Source organism: Muntiacus reevesi, chromosome X, assembly GCF_963930625.1.
Source record: "Muntiacus reevesi chromosome X, mMunRee1.1, whole genome shotgun sequence".
NCBI lineage: Eukaryota > Metazoa > Chordata > Mammalia > Artiodactyla > Cervidae > Muntiacus > Muntiacus reevesi.
Genome location: NC_089271.1, coordinates 80753401 through 80774478, shown reverse-complemented (window position 1 = coordinate 80774478; position 21078 = coordinate 80753401). Strand labels below are relative to the sequence as shown.

General features: G+C 39.8%; 1 protein-coding gene across 9 annotated transcripts in view; it reads right to left on the bottom strand.

Moving 5' to 3' along the window:
• The window catches only part of LOC136154110 (protocadherin-11 X-linked), an 823611-nt gene extending 811792 nt beyond the window's left edge, over positions 1-11819 (bottom strand). For all 9 annotated transcript variants that reach the window (XR_010660476.1, XM_065916351.1, XM_065916358.1 and 6 more), the window contains exon 1: positions 11541-11819. The gene's annotated coding sequence lies outside the window, so the exon portion shown is untranslated. The remainder of the gene's footprint in view (positions 1-11540) is intronic.
• Between the last annotated feature and the right edge of the window lie 9259 nt (positions 11820-21078).

Here is a 21078-nt window from a genome sequence, read left to right as displayed (position 1 = left end):
CACCTCAGAAGCCCCATTTTATTCTGATATTTGAATAATTAACTCTTATGTTCATTTTCAATATGTCACAAATGAATATCTTCAAGGATCTACACCATATTAAATTCATAATTTGGGGATTTTTTTTGTAGTAATTTAGCACTTTATTTAGTCTGTACAGTTAGGTTTAATTTTAACACTGTTCCACGGAAGATGGCACATCAGACACACAGGAAATAAATCCTCTGAAATGAAAATTCTACTCATTACACATCAATTTCAGGAAGACATAAAGGGCACAAGCATTCTGCACTGGACTTGGGAATAATACTTGCAGTTTCTAGGAAGTGAAGACGGGGGAAACATGCATTGGACGATTTACTTTCTGCTTTTCTTTTAACACCAGAACAAAACGCCCCACTTACGTTCATAGTTCCTCTGGAAATGTGCAAATAGGAAAAGCCTTGAAAGTAAGGACTGGAGTGGATCTTTTTGAAAAAGTTTTAAAAATATTAGCAAGCTACTGACACTGTGTGGTCAATGGTTTTCTTTTTGAAAAAGTACAACTGTATGTATGTAGTCCTTATAAATAGATTTGACAATGTAATGAGCAAGCAACTTTATTCTGAACTATAGTTTCAACTGATCTAGCTACATCAAAGATTAAGATCAATTTTAATATCCAGGTATAATAAGCATATATCATTTTTAATTTTTATATATCCCATCCTTTGTAAAATAGCTAAATGGAACCTTTTAAATAAATCTGTAAACATTCGCTTACTTCACTTTTTTCATGCTTGTTTACCAGACTAAAAATTAACCCTTCTTTTCCAATGTGGTTTGAGAGGCAACACCATCCTACATTCCTAGGTAACTTGTTAGAAACGCAGAATTTCAGGCCCCAGCTACAATCTACAGAATCAGAATCTGCATTTTAACAGGGTTCCCAGATGAAAGGGGTGTGCATTAAAATTTGAAAAGTACAGGAATAAGACTTAACTTCCTAGAAACTAGAGTTTAAATCAACAGCAGTGATGGTGACTGATCAGAAGCTCTATTTCTTTCTCAAGTGCTTAGCTTCTATTATAGCTGCACTGTTTTATATATATATAGCATTGGCCTTATATTCCCATGGGCTTCCCAGGTGACTCAGCTGGTAAAGAATCTGCCCGCAATGCAGGAGACCTGGGTTAGATCCCTGGCTTGGGAAGATCCCCTGGAGAAGGGAACAGCTACCCACTCTGGTCCAACTCTGGTATTCTGGCCTGGAGAATTCCATGGACTATATAGTACATGGGGTCACAAAGAGTCAGACACGACTGAGTGGCTTTCACTTTATATTCCCATAACTGTTTACTGTTACATACAATTTGAAGGCATTTAGAAGCCACGTGATATTTAATGTATTCTAACTCCCTTCCTCAAATAATCCTTCTTTGCACTCATTCACTTTATAAAATGGAAAGCATGTATCTTAACTGTTTTATCTCATGAATGTTAAAACTAAGTTCATGGGCTAAGAAAAGCTGCAGGACAAGGGATGATGTAAGAAATGTGGAGCCTGACTGAAGGCTAAAACTTCGGTCTTAAACTGAGTGATTTTTTTCCTGGTGTAAGCAGAAAGAACAATGGAAATTCTGCCTGATGACCATAAAGCAAGCTTTCTGTTAAAGTTTTATCCTATTTGTGTGTTTTTGCATGGGTTTATTACCCATTCTTAAGTCTCTTTAAAAAAAAATTCATGTATTCCCACATTTCTTTTGAAGATTCTTGATCCTAGTAAAACTAGCAAGCAAGTATCAAATGACAGTTAAGGTATTACAAATACCAAATATGAGAAGTGAGAGAGAAGCCAGCCTAGGCATTTTCAAAAAGGTTGCATATTTCACACTACACTGAAAACCAGGTCCTATCACCTAACACTCTGAGAGTGTTCTTCTCTATTTGATTTCCTTTCCCCCTTTCTTCCCCTCTGCCACAAAGTAAAATAAAGCAATGTAAGGTTATTCAGGGGAGAAAAGTTTTGTTTAGCACATTATGCCTGACCCATACTCCTGAAACCATGTACAACCCCTTGTGTCCTTGTCTTTTGAAGTAAAATGCTGTCTCAAGAGTTAATGAGTATGAAATGTGAAGATATAGAAACAAAGAATATCTGTTGGGCTAAGGAACTGGTAACAATTTAGACTATAATTCTGCCATGTAACAGAATCACCAAACTCCCATTTCCCTGCAAGATATAGATAAAGGCCTGACACATATTTCTAGGTTGTTTTTACAGGAAGCAGACACTCCTACCACCACCACCCAGATGAAAACTGCTGATCACAAGCACATAGACCCCAAACTGGCTGAAACCAGAAAGCTGATGATGCTTGAAACCTTACCTTGATGCCAATCAATCCAAGAACTGTCCACCAGTTGATCATGCCCTGCTCCTCGAACACTATAAAACTCCTCCCTACTCCCTCCAGGGTGAGTCACAGGATCTTCAGGGCTTTAGCCCCCTGTGGCCTCCTTTGCAGGGCAAAGCATATAATAAAAGCTACTCTTTTCTAATTCACTGAAAACTCTGTCACTATGTTTCTATTTGGCACTGGTGAACAGAGGCCAAGTTTCTACAAAACTCCCTTACACACAACTCTGACATGAACTGCAAGATCATGCAACAGACCAAAGTTTAGAAAATTCACTTACAAATTTTCCCAAATTATATTTAAACATTCAGGAAAATGTACATTTAAGTCCTTAAGTAAATATTAATTTATAAAACCAAAACCATTCTTTGGGATATGTATATGTCTTGCTATCTTAAGTAAATGGACTTTTCAAGTAATTTTAAAAGACTTAAAATATTTATACACTTTAATGCATAGGTGCTTTATTCACTTTGCCTTCATGTCAATACTACATTTTGCATGTTTTATAACATAATATGCACAACAGAGGTGTTTTTAATAATCTAAGTTCAAAAAAATGTGTAAAAAATATACCATTTTCTGTCTAAGTCAGATTGGGAAATTGTCCAGCTTAATAAAGCCAAAGAAATAAACAAATCCTGGATATTTTTAACTTTCTGATAAGGTACAAAACTATTACGGCATTTGAGCAAAGGAGGGAACAGGCAAGGTTGCAGGGTAAACTAAAGAATATTATCACGTAATACCTCATATGAGGTCCTGTTACACTCATTTTACATTTCTGAGCCTTAGTTTTCTTGTCTATGAAATTAAGGAGTTGGATTAAATTATCTTTCTGGCCCCTTCCACTTTCAGAGTTTATGAAACCTGGGCCACTCTTGGCATACTGTAATGTAACACCTGACACTCAGTATTTGTTAAATTTAGCATGACTATATGTTACATTTTTGTTGGTGGTGCTTACTGTGCCCAATCAGACTATAAGCTTCTCAAAGCAGATACTGCCTTAAACTTCTTTAAGAACTCCCTTTTTTAACCTAGCCCAACCACTGCATTTCAAATTTGCAGTGCTGAACAAGCAGTAGGTTTTTAGATATTGAGGGCTAATGAATCCAGGTATTGAAACTGGAAATACCTGTAGAACCACATGATAAGGACAGAATATATGGTAGAGCTTTCTGTAAAACATATACATTTTTTTCCATTGGAAAGGGCCTTGAAATAATGTAAAATTTCTCCAAGTTATTTTTGGGAAAACTGTATTCCAGGGATATGAAGTTATTTGCCCAAGACACTCTCTGGATACCAACAAAATATCAATCATAAAATATATTGTGTTCACACAATTTAAATAAGCCTTTTGCCCTCATTTCCTATACCAAAAATCACAAGATGAAGGAGTGCATAATCCTGAAGGCAACAGAAAATGGTGTGCACATCAGGAGCTTAACGTCCTTCAGTTAAAATGATATAAACCTACACACAATTGATTCCTAAAGATATTTTGCTTCAAAGATGGCATATCAGAACAAAGTCAGTATTTACAAATCACTGTCAAACAGTCTCTAAAGCAAATCATATATAAAATATAAATGTCTTTCAAGAAAAATGAATTAGGCAATAACACTAAATATGTGCCACATTAGGTAAGCTTAAACTTTATGGAGTGTCATTCTGATGAGTCATAATTTGAATTATTCTTATAAATAAAATAGAGAAAGTATATGAGCATATATGAGCATGTACTGTTAAATTTCAATAGTCTTACTATTTTACATAGTTTTTACAGGGCTACTGCACAAAGACTTAAAAGAGGAGGAGAATATGACACAAGTAGACAGTTAATTGACAGACTTATTTAGATATATTCAAATGTACTTTGGAATTTTTATTTTTTAATCCAAGAAGCATTATTTTTTTTTTCTCATTTATTTTTATTAGTTGGAGGCTAACTACTTTACAATATTGTAGTGGTTTTTGTCATACACTGACATGAATCAGCATTCTTTTTTGTTTCTTTTTTTTTTTTAAACATTCAGAACTTTGAGGAAATATACTCAAAAAAATGAGTGGCAAGGTGGGTGTTGGTAAAAGCCCTCGCTTGGAAACCAAAAGCCCTATATAAACTTCCCCTCTTGCTACCTGGGAAGCCTTAGATAGGATTTCATTTGTCTGACCTTCAGTTTCCCCGTTGAAAAAATAGGTACAACCATGTTTTTTCTACTTAAAAGATTTTTATGGGATTAAAATGACATACTTTAAAAAATTATATAAAATACTGTATAAATTAAATTAGGGGAATGAATTGAAACAAAACAGTACCTGAAATTTTAATGTTTTGTTTACATTTCATATGATGACAATAAATGAATTATAAAAATCAGTAATATCTTGATTTGCATTCTAATCAATTGAAAATTTTAAAAGAAATAAATTTTCATCTAGTTTAATTCAAATTCATCAGGAAATCAGTTTTATTATTGTGCTAGAAGATAGGTTATATTAATAAAATAATTTTTAGAGAAAAGAGAAAAATCCTCTCCCAGATTTTATTCTCTTCTTTCCTCTTTCCTCTTTTTGGAGGAAGAAAATTTGGGAGTAGTTTTTTCAAACGTATGTATTCAAGATGAGCAGATTAGGTGGAAAAAAAAACATCCTTTCAGATCTGGGCTGAAAATGACAACTATAGTTATCCTCATTTTAAGTTTCAAAATTTATTATACTGATTTGACGCTTAACACATTAAAGACAATTAAAAGGGTGATTTAAATCCTTGATCAGTTGAGGGTGTTTAAACTGCAAAAGATAATAGAAACATTTATGATTTCTGGCAAGTCACTCTTTTAATTCAAAAACCGTATTTGAAAAAAGACTCCTTATTCAATTTATTTTCACCGTTTGATAACGAGAATGCAGTCTTTCTACAGATATAACCAAATCTCAAGACACTTTTCACTCTAAAATAGCTTTCTCCATGTAATAAACCTGTGCTTTACAATTAATGTTGTATAGAGCATAAATCTTGAGGGACCTTGGCATACAGGTCATTTGATATTTTTTTCTTAACAAAAGATGACTACATTTCAAAATGAACTTCTATTGAAAAATAACACCTTTTCAAAAAGCATTAGATTAACTTAAACAATGCAAGCCAGTCTGGAATATCAAGACATCTTCATTCTAGATACTGAATGATCAATAAAATCTTCCAATATTAGAACCCTGCTCAGACAATGACATATAATTTGAAATGTTATAAAGTCAATCTAATTAAATGTACTTATAAATTCTATTTTTCCCAAAGGTAAAATTTACATATGCCATTGATGGAAGAATGTGCTATCTATTTTTATGGTATACTCTTTCTTAAATCCCCAATTCCCAATGATGCTGAGCCAACGTCAATACATGGAGAAGTATGGACAGTTTGAGAACTGCCCATTTCCCATACACACACAAATATCTTTTTACCAACAAAGCTTAAAAAGCAAGGGTTCCTTTGCCTCTGAAGAGGCAAACCTGATATTGGGGAAAACCTGTCTTAGGAAGATGGCCTCTCAAAATACTTAAATTTGAGCCACTATGACAATTCCACAAAGCAAAAAGGAGGAGGAATAAAACAGAAAGAAACTTTCACTGAAAATATAAATAGAATGACCCATGGGAAGAGGACACACCAGAAAGAATGGGATGCAGAGAAACAGTTTCAGAGTGTGTGATGAGAAATTCAGAAAAGTTGGAATTACTCCCCAAAGTACAATGTTTAAATCCCTTGTTGTAACCAAAGGAAAACAGACATTTGCAGGCATAATAAATATATATATATATATAAGAAATACAAGGAATTCTACTATAAATCTTGTCTGAAATAAAACAGCAAAAGACACACACAGACAGCAAAAAATCTGGGTGAGGAAATTTGACAAATCTATAAGTTTAAAGTAGAAGTTCCTTGGTTCCTTAAAAAAAAAAATATATCTTTGAGGTCAATGAAGGGAAAGAGAGTCCAAGGTGGCTAGTGGGAAGGAAGAAGTAAAATGGGGATAAGAGGAAAAATTACCAAGATAGGTAATGAAGGGAAAAAGCAGCAAGGGAAGACTGATAGAAGGAAAAAGCATAGAGATAGAGGTGTTAGCTAGTGCCTAAGGGGAGGCAAAAGCCAAGATTAAGGGATTCTAATGGTTGATAGAGAAACAGCTGAAGCTGGTAAGGGACAGGGAGATGATGCAAGGAGGTGTGTGCAGTGGGCTTTATAAATGTGCTTGCAAGTTGCTGAAGGAGTTTGCTCTGATGGTAGAAGACAGGGAATTTGGAAGGCTTGGTGGGGAAGGTAAGATGACCCTAAAGATAAAACTATAGAGATGATTAGGACGAAAGAGAGATTCTCTTTCAGCAAATAGCATTCATTTATTTCTTAGTTCTTTTTTTTTTATTTTTATTAGTTGGAAGCTAATTACAATTTACCTTGTCTGGTGCGTGTGTTTAGGCCCTCTTCAAAATTTGTCCTCTTTTCTCAATGTGACAGTATCTTCTTAACTTATTTACCTTCACTCTCTATTCCAATAACTTAGTTTACTCAAATACACATTTAAAGACATCTAGAAACAAGAAAAATATTTCTATTGTGTGCCACCTACTGCCCATTTTTTTTACCTTGTTTTGTTGTTGTTAACATACCTACTTTAAAAATCTTCAAAGTGGCCTATGCCTACAAAATACACACACAACTGCTAATTCCACAGTGGGACATCAGCCCCACCACCACCACCTTACTTAGTCTGTATCAGGCTCTTTCAGGTCCACTTCTTGGCTAGTCACTGCTTAGGAATGCCTATTTTTCAAAGCCAGAGAGACATCTTCTTTATGAATCTCTTCTCGACCTCTTAGCAAAAATTAATTCCTCCCTCCATTATGTTCAATTAGAGCATTAATCACATTGTATTATAAATTTGTCAGTCTCCCGGCTCACAGAGGCCCCAGATACCTTTCCACATGTTCTTTTGTATTCCTGGAGCCTACCAAACTGTCTGGCACAGTAGGTTTGCAGATTCTTTGGTGAATAAGTAAACATATTACACCTCCTTTAAAATATGTGAAACAAGATTATTGGAGGAAATTATATTTCAAAATTTCATCCCCTGAATAATTCCCCTTCCCACTAATAGAAAATGTGGCAGCCATACATATTTTGTCAATTTAGTTTAAAGCCAGTGGCTTCTATAAACTCTCCTTGTCTGGGAACCTCCCTTCTCTTCCCCAAGAACCTTATAAATCCTGGCTAAAGGCTGTTATGGACGGCTTGCACAGAGAAAAGGAGAATTTTCTGCTTTCTAAATCCCTTACCAGATTTCTCCCTGCCACCAGCAGTCTGAAAGCTCTCTATCAGGAATTTCTATCTTGCAAAGAACATGAAGTTTTTAATACCAAGAGAAGAAACAACGTGTAAACTCAATTCCTTCTGCCAGGACTCCCAGCTGGCAAAACCCAACACTGCTTGGACATCCATCAGAATTGCATTCAGGTGATTTTTTTTAAGTGGAGTGGGGGCTCCTTTCAACCCTAAGCAAATTATTGAACTCTAGAAAATGAATTCACTTTTATGCTTGGTCTGAGTTTTCTTTCTATTCCTGTATTTCAAACGCATAGGAACTTTTTTTGCTGCTTTTGCTGATATACAAAACCCTAGGTTTACAAAACGGAAGAATTCTCTGCTTCTGCTCCCTTTTCCCCAAAATCCCCTACCTGGCTCCAAACCAAAATGCAGTCAGTAGATAAGCATTTTATTGCGATCCCCTCTGACGGTAATTTCTTTGGAAAGGAAGCTCAGTTCCGAGGCCCAGATGCTTCCACACACCCTGCCTCCGCCCCTCCTTCTTGCCCTGTAAAGCCTTCTCCAACGGCGCGCTGCGGTCCTTCTCCCAGAGCTAAAGAAAGAATTGTCTGCAATCGGGGAAAATGGATTAGTCTCCAGTTCCGGGAAGCAGGGGTTTGCTCCGTGAAAGAAGAGCAAACTCAGAAAGGAAGGCGCAGCGGGCTTCTGTCTTGTAAACCCCCATTCCTGAACGTTCCCAATTTGGCGCTCCGGCCTCTGGAAGTGACTGCGCAGCCTTATAATAAAGAGGACGGTGGCCTCTTCCCTGCGGCAGCAGCCCTCAGAGCCTTTCCGCAACTTCCAATCTCCAGTCCCTTCTTTCACTGAAAGGGGACCCTCCACACAGTGCAAGCCGCCTCCGATCGCCCTCCTTCCCCACCGCTCCATTTCACTGGGAATGAGACCCTCTTCGCCTTCTAGGGGGCTTGTTCTGTTGAAGGCAAAGAGCCACAAGATTTTAAGGATGCCAGTCTTCATATCACCCGGGGAGGACAGATGACAGTGGAAATTTAATACTGGTAACTGTTAGTATTTCATCTTTAAAACTTGCCCTCCAGAACGACGCTAAATAAGTGGATTCACGGTGAATAGTGAAGATGCAAGCTGAAAAGGAGCGGGGTCGTTGGGTGGGGGTCGTGGGGAACAGGGAAACGGAGGGAAGGAGTGCAGAAAGACCCTGAATCTGTATTAGATTCCGGGGTTCAAAACCTGCCCTGGCCCAGGCTGCAGCAACACCCCCCACCCTCCCGCCCCCGGCGCCTCCGCAAGCCTCTGGGGAGCGAGGGAGCGGGAAGGAGGGGCGGAGAGCGAGAGCGCGGGAAGGAGGCCGAGGAGAGCCAGGGCGGCTGCGCACTGGGAGCGCGCGGGGCTGGGCCGCTCGCGCTCCCGGCCGGGACCGGCCGCTCAGCCTCCTCTCGGCCCGCCGAGCCGCTCTGGGGCTGACATCATTGCCAGAAGGAGGGGCTGCCCGTGCCAAGGCGACTGGAGAACGAGGTTCTCGGGCCTCGCTGGCGCAGGCGCTTCCTCGCAGCTTGGCAGGCGCAGCGCGGTGGCGGCCAGATTCAGCCCGCGTGAGCTGAGCGCGGCAATTCTTAATTTAGCGGAGGGAGGAAGGTATCTTTAGACCTTAGCGCGTCCAGCTCTGGGTTCATTCGTGAGAACCGCCCGCACACCGTCCGCGCTTTCCTCTGATGAACCAGACAAAGGCAAGAAAGGGGGAAACATGTACAAATACTATTACTTCGACTGGCTTGCAAATGTCCGCCCCCCGCCCCCCGCAGCCCCGCAACGAAAGGTCAGCTCTGAGGCTGAGCTTTCCTGCCGCGATTGTCTGAAACAAGATTGAGAGTGGAATTCTATCTAATCTTCACCAAGTTCAGAAGGTGCCCGCAAGTACCTTTTTTTTTTTAAGTCACACCTGTTTTAACCTTTTATGGGACGGGAGGGAGTCGCTTTAGTCTAAAAGGACGCTACCTTGACCTGTGTTTTGCTCACTGTTCAGTATTCTCGGCACGCTCCTCAGGTTGTTTCCTCGTTGCAGCGCTAAGAACACCAAAGCAGCTCCCCCAACACCATCGCCCCCTCCCATTATTTCCTGCCCCCCTCACCGTCTATCCCGACGTTTAAAGACTTTCTTCCACACACTTTCCTTTGCACAGAAACGGTTCCTATGAGAGGTTTAAACCCAACCTGAAGATGTTTCCACGCAAGGACTCGCTTTTGTTTGGTTCTCCCAGCTTAATTTTATTTATTCTTTTGTCCTCGCCCCTCTTCTCTCAAGTCTTTTTGCTTTGTGCATTTGTGCCGCAGTGGCGCAAGTTTCGATTCCCAGCCCCCAGCCGACAGTTTTAGAAAGGTACCCCGCTCGGAGACTCCAAGGCAAGCCCTCAGACGCGCGGGCACACGCACTCAACACACGCACTCCTGCGCCCCGCACCCCAAAGGCGGCCAAAGCAGGGAAGCGCGGAAGAGGCCTTTTGCAGTTGAGCTCTATAAGTCTTTCCTTAGGGGAGGAAAGGAAGTGGCTGGCACTATAAACTGTTCCAAAGTGGCACCTCCCCCCTTTATTTTTGCAAGGGAAAGATGTCAATTTGCGGCTGAGAGCGCACTTTCAAGTCGTGTTTCCAATCGAGGGCAGACTGCCGCTCCGCTCTGCGAAGTCTTTAAAGAAAAGACTCATTTGCGGCTATGCCTTTTTTAAAAAGTCACCTTTTCTGATGACTCTCTTAAGAGGCATTCATTTTCGCGAAAAGGGACTGTTTTATGGCTACGCGCTTTAAAAATTAATTCCTTTGTGGACACATAAACTCTTTCTCGGTCTTATCTTAGTCAACGTCATTCATTTATGGGATAGCTAAGCGGGTTCTGGCTAAGGGCTGAAAAGTCATTTATCTAGGAGAAAGAGCAGTCCTTTTATGTTTGGCTAAGCTCCTAGAAAAAGTCTTTTTTTTTTTTTTTTTTTTTTTTTTTTTTTTTTAGTGAGAAAATAATGCCGTTTTTCGGCTACAAGACTCTAAGACGTTTCTTTTAAAAAAAAAAGCTAGGCAGAATTTTCCACACCTACCATCTCCACCTCCAGCAGGTGCTGGCTGAGCCCGGCCCCAGAAGTAGGGCGGGAAGGAAGGGCTGGGAGGCGAGGGGCAGGCGAAATTACATGGGCGACCCTGAGCGCTCCGTGGCGCGCTGCGATCTCCTCTCTGCGCCAAGGGTGGGACCCCCAAGGATAGGGCCAACCTGGCAAGGATCCAGACCTGGAGCCCCCAGAGATGGGAGCGCAGCGGTGCCAGACCACGCCGTAAGTCCAACGCGGGCTCTGGGCTTCACCGCTCGGTTCAGGGCGCTCCTCTTGGCTAACCCGAGAATCCGGAGTGTGATCTTTCCTCAATCCCTGCCCAAATCTTAAGAGTTTGTCTCAGCCTCGCTGAAGCTGTATCCGTTAAAGCGAAAGTCCCTTTTGCACGGCCAATGTCGGGCAAATTCACGCGCGGACACTTTTCTGACAGAAGTGTTTTCTTAAAGTAACCAAGGCAAGCCGACTGGTGGCTATGCCAAAAAGAGATCATAGCTGCGCTCACCTCCGGGGTTTGCTCTTATCTTCAGGGAAGAGATGGGGGAAGGGGGAAGGGAGGACACGGGAAGCATCTCTAAAACCACTCTGGCCCTAATCAAGACCCTGAGAGCAGGCAGCCGGAAGCCTCCGCGCACCAAGTGCGGGACTCAGGCTTCACATGCCGCACTCTATTCTGGCCCCCGGACCGGATCCTTACCTTGTTGTCCACGCCACTAGAGTAGAAATGCGGTGGTAGGTAAAAAAGAGAAAAGGCTTCTACTCGCTCCACGGAGACTGCGACTGCTGTAGCGGGGCTCTGCCGCCACAGCTCGCAGTCCGCGGAGCAGTTGGAGTCGCAAAGGCGTCCTTTTAGGCTGTTCAGGCCGACCGGGTTGCCTGGGGTTGCCTGGGCTGTCTGTGACGCTGTTTCTGCTGGCTTTCCGCTTTGCCGCGCGGGTCGCTGCGTGCAGCTCAAGCTCACGGCTCCTCCCGCCCTGACAGTTCGCCGACTGCAAGGAGCCAGGGCCGAGCCAGCCCTTTTCAATGGCGAGGGGGAGGGACTCGATAGAGGGGGGAGAAGGGGGAAGGTAGGGGGGTGAGCGAGTGGAAGGCGGGCGGGGGGAGAGAAGTGAACCAGTGCCCTGGCCCCCTGCTGGGAGGGGATGGCGCAGCACCAACTGCTGGGTACCCCCCTCTGGTCCCCACTCCTCGCACCCCACATCCCCCACCGCTTCGGGGGCGGCCCCTCCTGGCTGGCGGGGAACCGGGAAAGAAGGGCGGGGGCGAGATGGAGGTAAGCTTAGGAAGTTAACTGCTCGCCGCCCCAAGCAGGCGGCAGAAAGCGTACAGGCGGCACCCTCGCGTGCGGGACCCGCTGCTGGGGAAAACGCGCCGCTTTCAGGCTTCCCGCTTTGCTGAGCGAAACCGAGGGCGCGTTCCGCTCCGCTCGGTCCTCCGCTCGCTGCTCTCTTTGGCTTCCCTTTAAGTTGAACTCATTCACATTATCTTACAGAAGTTTTATTTTTCTTGTAATGTGTGATTTCTCGCGATCCCGCTAACCGCCCTCAGTCCCGCTAGAGAACGCACATCCAGCAGCACCATTTTCTCATACAAAGGATACTTAAGGCAGACTAGTGGAAGTAGGGGCAAAGCTGCAGTCGGAGCCGAGAGACTGCCTCTGCATATACTACACTCTGCTGTGAACCGGGTCTAGTCCTTCGATTTCCTTCAGACGGATCGTCTGGGGGTGGCGGAGAGAGGAGTGAGGGGGGAAACCTAGCATTTGGCTACCCCAGGAGCAAGTACGAGTGAGCCTAAGCAGGTTTGGGCTTTGGGCTGCTTAAGTGGAGGCCAGCCGCTTCTCTGCCGGGATCCAGGCAGCATCGCGGGCGTGGACACTGCGTTTCCGTGGTGTAGAAAAGGATGCAGGAGAGGGAGGAACCCAGCCGCAAGACTGATGCTTGCCAGCGCGCTTCGTCTGCCTAGTCGGTGACACCCGGGCAGGCATCGCGGTGCCAGTTCTTCCAAGACTACTAGAGAGATCAGGGGCAGTCTGACTGGTTTGTGACTCGGAAGGGTTCTAGAAGCAGAGCTAATTCCCCCGTCCCTGTCATGGAATTACAAGCAAATAGCAACACCAACCAAAACCTTCCCAGCTGGTCCACTCTGATTCTTACTCCAAGGAGCAAGTCCTTAAATTTACCCAGAGACTGGAGAATGAACCCGGTGAATGCTTTAAATTTTTCCCTATAAAAAATGTAGTATTTTAGGTTTAGGTATTAGCATCCGTTTTCCATGCTTAACCAGTAGAAAAACTTATCTTTCTAGTGCTCTGCTTTGTTTTGGGAAGGAGGAAGCTCTCTTTCCTGAAATAAAAGAAGGAAAAGTAGATAATGTTTTCCGGCGCCAAGAGCGCAGTATTCATTTTTATTTTTTTTCTACTGAATGGTAGGGGGAATATATCTGCATAGGGATAGAACATCAAGAAGGGAAAATTTGTGCCAATTATCATGAGTTGATTTTATCTAATAGCTTATTCCTGGAAAGTAATTATTATTATTAATGAAGGGCAAATCTTTCTGACTTCCCCCCCCCCAGTATATCCCTCATTTCATAACTGCCTTCTTTCCAATTCCTGATATTTTAAAAGGATAAAACCCTAGTTCAGATCACCTTTTGTTTTTCTCTTGGTTTTTTTTTTTTTCTTTTCTTTCTTCCTTTGTTTAACATTTACAACCACTATCAGAAGGAATAATAGCAAAGCAGTTCAGTGCAGTCTGCATGAAAAGAGGATACAGGAAGTATTTACTGTTACATTTTACTCCTCATGTAACTCTGCTTCCATTAGTCACGTATCCAGCACATACATTGTCCTCTTCGTGGGAGCTGGGAAATGTCTTGGAGTTGAAATCAGAAGTTGTCAAATGGTTATAGTTTACAGCTCTGACTCTTGGGATTTGCACTGCTACATAAGACTCAGTCATAGGTGATGGCAGGAAGTCAATGAAAATAAAATCAGTGATTGATCCAAGAAAGTGTGGCAAAGTCATGCTGTGAAGGCACTCTCAGGGTATTAATGGTCACTCATAACATCCACATTAGACATCAATTAATTGATGTGTTAAGATTTCCATCTAAACCCAAGGCAAGAGGGGAGAACTGTCCAGTGACTATTATGAAGTATTTAAAGTTATCAAGGCAGACTCATGAGGTTAATATTAATTATCTACATTTTACAGTTTCTAGAACTGAAGATCACAGACAGGTGATATGCACAAGATCATGGCACTAAAGAGTAGCAGACTCTGGATTTTCATTTAGAGTATAACTCTAAACTTTAGCTACATGCTTGCTTTACAATGAATCTGGATTCTTCTATATATACCGCACATTTAGTCTTAAGTGTCTCTTACAGTAGAAAATGATCTCTGTAGATTAGAGACATTACTTCCAGACCTAGTTCAACTAAATAACCCAGAAAACCATCTGAGAAATTCAGTTTGTTGATAAAAGTGGCAGAAATCCACATTTGAAAATAATGAAAAAATGTTCCCATTTTCTCTTCTTGTTCTGTCTGATGGTGGCACCAATGAGCAACGGAGTAACCAAAAGCCAGGCCACCCCGCAAAAGCTCTTTACTTGGTGCTCTAACTCTAAAAGGACTGATCAGGACTCCACTCTGCTTGCACACAGAGAGAAGTCCCTGAATGAACGCCTTTTATGCACCATTTGCATTATATATATTGTCCTGCTAATCCTCAAAACCACTCTATGAGACAGGTATTATTAGCTTATTTTTTCTTTTAACAAATGAGGAAACAGAGACTCACAGAGACTAGATAAAATGCCCAAGGTTATAGAGCTATAAAGTATAGAGTTGGGAAATTCAAACCCATGTCATTTCCAGTTCACTATGCTGACCCTCAGCATATGGTCTTCAGATTGTGTGATTACACATTTTCAGAATTTGTATTACATCAAAAATTTTATAATTAACAAAAGGAAACTTTAGGAATTGTTTTTTGTAGGAGATGCCATGAACGAACTGCTATATTCATTGCATTTGTTTATTCAGTGTTCCAATTTAGAACTTTAACCAGGGTTCTATTAAGATTGGAAAAAGGAAGTTATGGTAATGTGTACCCATAAACATGGAAATATGTGCAATCTCTGAGGAGTAAACTATAAAATTATCATATAATTATAGAATGGCTCATACAAGAAAATTAAAATACTTCAATGAGTTAGGATGTTTCTCAGGCCAGTGAGAATTGATTAAAACTGAGAAATAATGTGGTAATCTGAAGAAAGGGTTGATCAGCTGTGCAGACCTAATAAAAGAAGTCTCAAAGAGATGAGTATTGGTAACTATTATCCATGTACATTTTCATCTCACTGGCAAAAACCACCCTTGATATGAGATTGATGAAGCTAATCACATACTCTGCAATTTCAGTTGCCTTTGCATTGAAACACCTCTTATCAAGCAGTCTATCATCTGATTGTGATTTGCTTTCCCATATACACTGTCTAGAGAGAGAATGCATAGATCTTGAAGATGGGAACTATGTGCCAGTTATTTTACATCAAATTCCCTTCATTTTTATGTCATCCACAACAACTTGTACCCATATTACACATGAATGCTATAATCAATAAATCATCACTGAGAAAGTAGGTGCTTGTATGGACAGAAAACTGTAAAAATGGATAAATTACATTCTCTGTTATATTTTTCATAGTTAATGTTAACCATCAACAGCAATTGAAATTAGTAAGAAGCAGTAAAGCCTAATGATTAAGAAAAGAACTTTAGTTTTAAACCAGATTTGAAATTCTGGCTCTGGCATTTTCTGGTTGTGTGGCTGTGGGCAAATTAATCTCTAGATCTGTACGTATAAGACAGAGACTAGCCACATGTGCTGCTGAGCATTTGAAACTTGACTAACCCAAACTGAGATGCACTGTAAGTATGAAATACATAGCCTATTTTGAAGAGTTAGCACATGTACGTACACACATATATATGAAATATGTAAGTAATATTTTTAGATAAATTGCATGATGAAATGGTTATATTTTGACTAACAGATTAAATAAAATATTATTAAACTAATTTAACCTGCTTATTTTCAATATTTTAATGGGCTGCTAGAAAATTTTAAATTATATATGTGGTTTGAATTATATTTTTGTTGTAGAGAGCTATCCTAAGAAGCTTTAGTTTCTTCATCTAAAAATGGGGATGATAATCTTATGTAGCTTAAATTGTTGTAATGATATTTAAATAAAACAATGTACCTCAAATGCTTAGCACAGTGCTTGACTTTTAGTTTAAAAGTTGTCACTCTGCAAGAGTTAGGAAATAAAGATAAGTAAAATTACGAAACAAAATCTGTAATCCTGAATGGGTTAGGGACTGCTCAAAGAGAAGGCTTTAGTTATGAATTAGTTTTCTTTATCCCAAGTGAAATCATTCTAATTCTCTCTAGAAACAAAGGCAAACATACATGTCTGGTTGTGGGGAGAGAATGATATTTGTGATACACAAAAATAATACTGTGCATGCAAGTGTTTTGAACAGTTCAAGGGTACTTTCTCAATTCCAAACATTTTTACTACCGTAGTTTGTGAGACCCTTTTACATTTAATTGGTAGATATTTCTAGTCTTGGGGCATTCAGGTGACATAAATAAGGCTGAAAGGCAAATACTTTTCTGCAGATACAGAAATGGGAGAAAGCATAGTAGTTCACTGTACCTATGACAAAAGTGCATAGCTCAACTGGAGACACTAGAGGGTGCTATTAGTGAGGGCTTAGAAGGATGAATAAAGTCAACACTCTTCTCCCTCTCCACTGCTATAGATTATAAGAATTTGAAAAGGGCATATCTCTGAAAAGAAATGAACACTTTTCCATCCCCTCCAGGACATGACTTGCAAGTTTTGTTTTGTTTTTTTTTAGTCTTGAGACTGCCCTTACAACATTCCCGAAATAATAAAATATTAGAAGTTTGCTATAGTACTTGGGCAAATAATTGAGAAAAGTTTGAAATGGTTCCCTGCTCTGGGAAAAACACTACCAAAGCCCAAGGAAGGGAGTAGGAGAAATAAAAATACACAAGAAAGGACTTCCAATGAAGGAAAGACCCCAGCAACATCTATAATTAATTTGGGGTGGGAAAATTTTTGAAAGTCATGCCATGTAACATTTTCTCTCTCTCTCTCTACTCACTTGCAGAGGACGAAACTGCAGCTGACTTTCTTTCATCGGAGCCTGAAAATTAGTCTTATGTGTATAACTGAACTTTGCTGAAGCACTGAACGCTGATTAATGCAATTAAATGAATACAGGTACGTGGTATTGTCCTCAAGGTTGCAGTTTCCTACTAAAGAATGTACTTCTACTGTACTCTCATTTTTTTTTTCTTTTTTACAGATAAGTAGTTGCAAACTGTACCAGATGAGGCTTTTCATCTGTGTGTTATTTGCCTGTATTGTGATGTAAACACATGAGCAGGGGAAAGTATTGTGTATTTTAAAGCGTAGAAGGATCAGAATACTATTAATGGTTTCTATCCTTATTTCCTTAAGACAAGCTTTAGCTAATATCACCAGATATTGCCTGGCGAGGTGAAAGATTCAAAGAGATTTTGGTTGATGAGGAAAGCAAAATTCCTTTTTGTCATTTCTTTTAACAATGAGATTGAATTTTTTTCCACCCTGCCAAAACTCCTATGTGGTCATGTCTTCAGGAAGTAGGCATCAGGGACTGCTTTAAATTTAGGAAATACACACACTATGAAAATAATCACATAATGTTTCCAAAGCAATATATTGGGATTGATAAAAATATACATTTTTAAAGAATCCTGAATTAATCCCATACCACTCTGAGCCTTCTTTATTTTTTAAGCCTCTTTATTTCTATTATAAGATATGACTATGATGTAAGTAGATTTAACTTTCGTAGGGTTTGTAAAATCAGTTATACTTTTTAATGTATGATAACAAATATACTGTGCATTTAATTGAAACATGTAGGAAAACTGCTTTAAGTTTTGTTTTTGTTTTTAATTAATAAACAACCAGGACTGTGGTTTAGTCAAAGAAGTGTTTAATAGATGACTACTTTGAGCCATTTTTCATTGACTGGGGTGCTTTAGAAATCCCATTTTAAGTGATTAGACTGCATTTAGATAGTTAACATAGGGTTTATAGGGTTTCTGTTTCCTTTTAAGACTGAACAGTTTTATCTCATCATTACTGAAACTTAGCTGAATATCAATTTATTTGGATAAAATACAAAAAACAAGAATTCTTAGTTGCCAAAATGCAGCTCGTCTGAACTATTCATTTTAGATTTCCTACCACACAAGGTGAAGAACGGTGATTCATTTTACTTTTGGACAAAAAAAACAATAAAAAACAATGAGTTGAATCTTTGAATTAATTTTTCTTTCTTGACTAACTTCTAAATAAAGTGAAACCACAGATTGAGTCTGGCACACTATTGAATCTATCATGGTTATCTTTTTTGTCAGGCTAGATAGGGAAGGAAAAGTGTTTGGAACATAGAAGGGCTCTCCATTTAAGGAAAAAATAGTGTATACAAAACTGACAATGAAAATGAAATATTGTTCCTGGATTCCTTCCATTGTGAATATTGTTATTATTAGGCTCCATTTTCCCTACATCTGTTGTTGGAGCTCAAAGTACTAAAGGAGCTTCACCTTCAGACTAAACCTAATCCTGTCATACCGAAAAATCCTTCAAATATTTCCACCTTGTCTGATGGGTTTTCAGATTTGATATCTTTTCAGACCCACTGTTCAGTGTTCTTGTGGTGAATCCAACAAATCTGAATTTTACTCCAAGTCCAATACTGGTGATTTAGTTTGTGCAGTTAGCCATCTACCTCAAATATGTGAGTGGCACTTCAGTACCCACTGCTAGGACAAGAGCGCAGGCTCTGATAATCAGTTCAAGCATTGGCATATTGTTTACTTTCCACCTGTCTATTTCCCTGGTGCCCTAGTCTCAGTATCAATGAAATATTACCTGCTTGGCTAAGGGTCATGATCCCAACAAGACATCTTTCTTAGAAATGTCCTTTTTATATACAATATATATTTATATACAAAAATAACTTACAATTCTAACCTCACATTTTATGTTTTATATTCTTGCACCATTTATTCTATAGAAAATGCTTAAGTGGGTAAGGTATGTTTGTTAAGCCTTTTGCACTTCATCACATTAAGTAATAACATTCAACAAAGGTTTATATTCTTGAAGAGTACAACTGAATTACTTAACACCCACACAGTTTCATGCCCATCAATTGTAAATTATTTTCCAAAAACAAGCATAGAGATGTAACAATCATAGAAAAATTACAAATAAAATATCGGAAAGTGTGAAAATAACTTTGTCATAAATTTGTTAAATGACAGAGGTTTTTAACTGTCCTATGAATGAATAAAATGTCCCCCTTTTTACAAGGATCACTTTGGGTAGGGAGCCTGAATCGATTTCTGAAAATGCAGTAGTATTTTACAAGATAGGATGTGTGGTGACTTTGAAGCATACATCAGTTAGTGACACAGACAATGAAATGTATATCTCCAAATGTAGTGAAGGACCTCAAGAATAATATACTTATATTGAAAGTATTACACTCTTATTTGTCAGCTATTGTTCTAAACTTACATCTCATGGAGAATTAAATACTACTATAGCTTATACTAAATTAAATTTGTTTTTAACTCTGTCATTCTAGTCTCTTCTTCTTCTAAGGTCTTTTTGAGTTAACAATGAAAAAATAACATAAATTAAAATTTTCTCTGAGATATAATGCTTGATTCTTATACTTTACAGAACACCTACAGCATGAGATGCAGTCTTAACTGGCAAAAAGTCTGATAAACAATATCTTTATTGTTACATTAGATTTGCTCTACCAAGAAGCTATCAATTATAGTCCAATAAATTCTTAATGAAACTTACTTGGCTTAGAGTTCTATTTGGCTAATAATAAATGAAAAGACATTTTACAACTAGAAGATTGTCTTTTGTCTCCAAAGCGTGTGTGTCTCTAGGAAGAGGAATGGGAAGGGAAGAAGGGGTATAAAGAATAGGCAACCTCAGGGTCCTTGAAGGAAGCAAGGCAGTACAGGTCCCTTTCCCTTTTAAAATCATTTTGTAAAGTTTCTCCTTCAACTTGACTATCATTACTTTTAAAACTTATTTTATGCAGCTTCTGTTTCAAATGTTTAAAACTTATAAGTATTCCGGCAGGGTAAAGTGCTCACATGGAGACTGGTGTGGGGCCAAGTGGAAGTGACAACAGAAAGGCAATTGAAGTCACCATTCTCTTCAGAGTGACTTTTCATAAGGCAGACTCTGGAAAGAAACAAAGGGAATTATCAGTTAGGAATACTGGACAGATACAGGTAGATGTTCAAACCCCATCTCCAACCTCTTTACCTCTTTACTTTGAGCTGCCAGTCCTGGGTTCCAGCAATGTAGTTTACAGCAGGGAAAGGGCCGTGATGGTGTGTGTGCTGCCTGAGGCCCTTTGTTGTTGTTGTTTAGTTGCTAAGTCATGTCCTACTCTTCTGCAACCTGATGGACTTTAGCCCAGCCAGGCTCTTCTAGCCAGGGGATTTCCTGGGCAAGAATACTAGAGTGGGTTGCCATTTCCTTCTCCAGGGGATCTTCCCCACCCAGGGATAACACTCACATCTGCATTGGCAGGTAGATTCTTTACCACTGAGCCACTAGAGAAGCCCCTGAGGCCCTTCAAAGGACAACAAAGGAACAAGTTTGGAGTTGGGAGAGTTGGGGACATACCCAGAGGGGAAACAGGTTTATTTAGAGAAGGACTTCCTGTGTCTTTAGTATGCAAATATGTGGCAAGGACCTGTGAAGAGTTTATTCAGCCAGGGAACCCTTTTGAAATAGTACAAAAAGTGTTGCTAGTTAGTTTTAGAAGCACCTCTCTGAACTCTTGAAACATGTCTACCCCATGGTGATAAGGTTAATCTTTCTCCATATAGCTGTGGCATGCTATTAATATTAACATTCATGTCACCCTTGATGTGCTGCTGTTCAAAGCAAACAAGACCCCATTTCAAAACTGGGGACAGGAGGAGCAATTTATGGATATGGAAACGAAAAGGAATAAATTGAAGACATCTGTGCATTGTAGCACAATAATGAGAGGTTCTGTTGTAACTTTTGCCGAAATACAT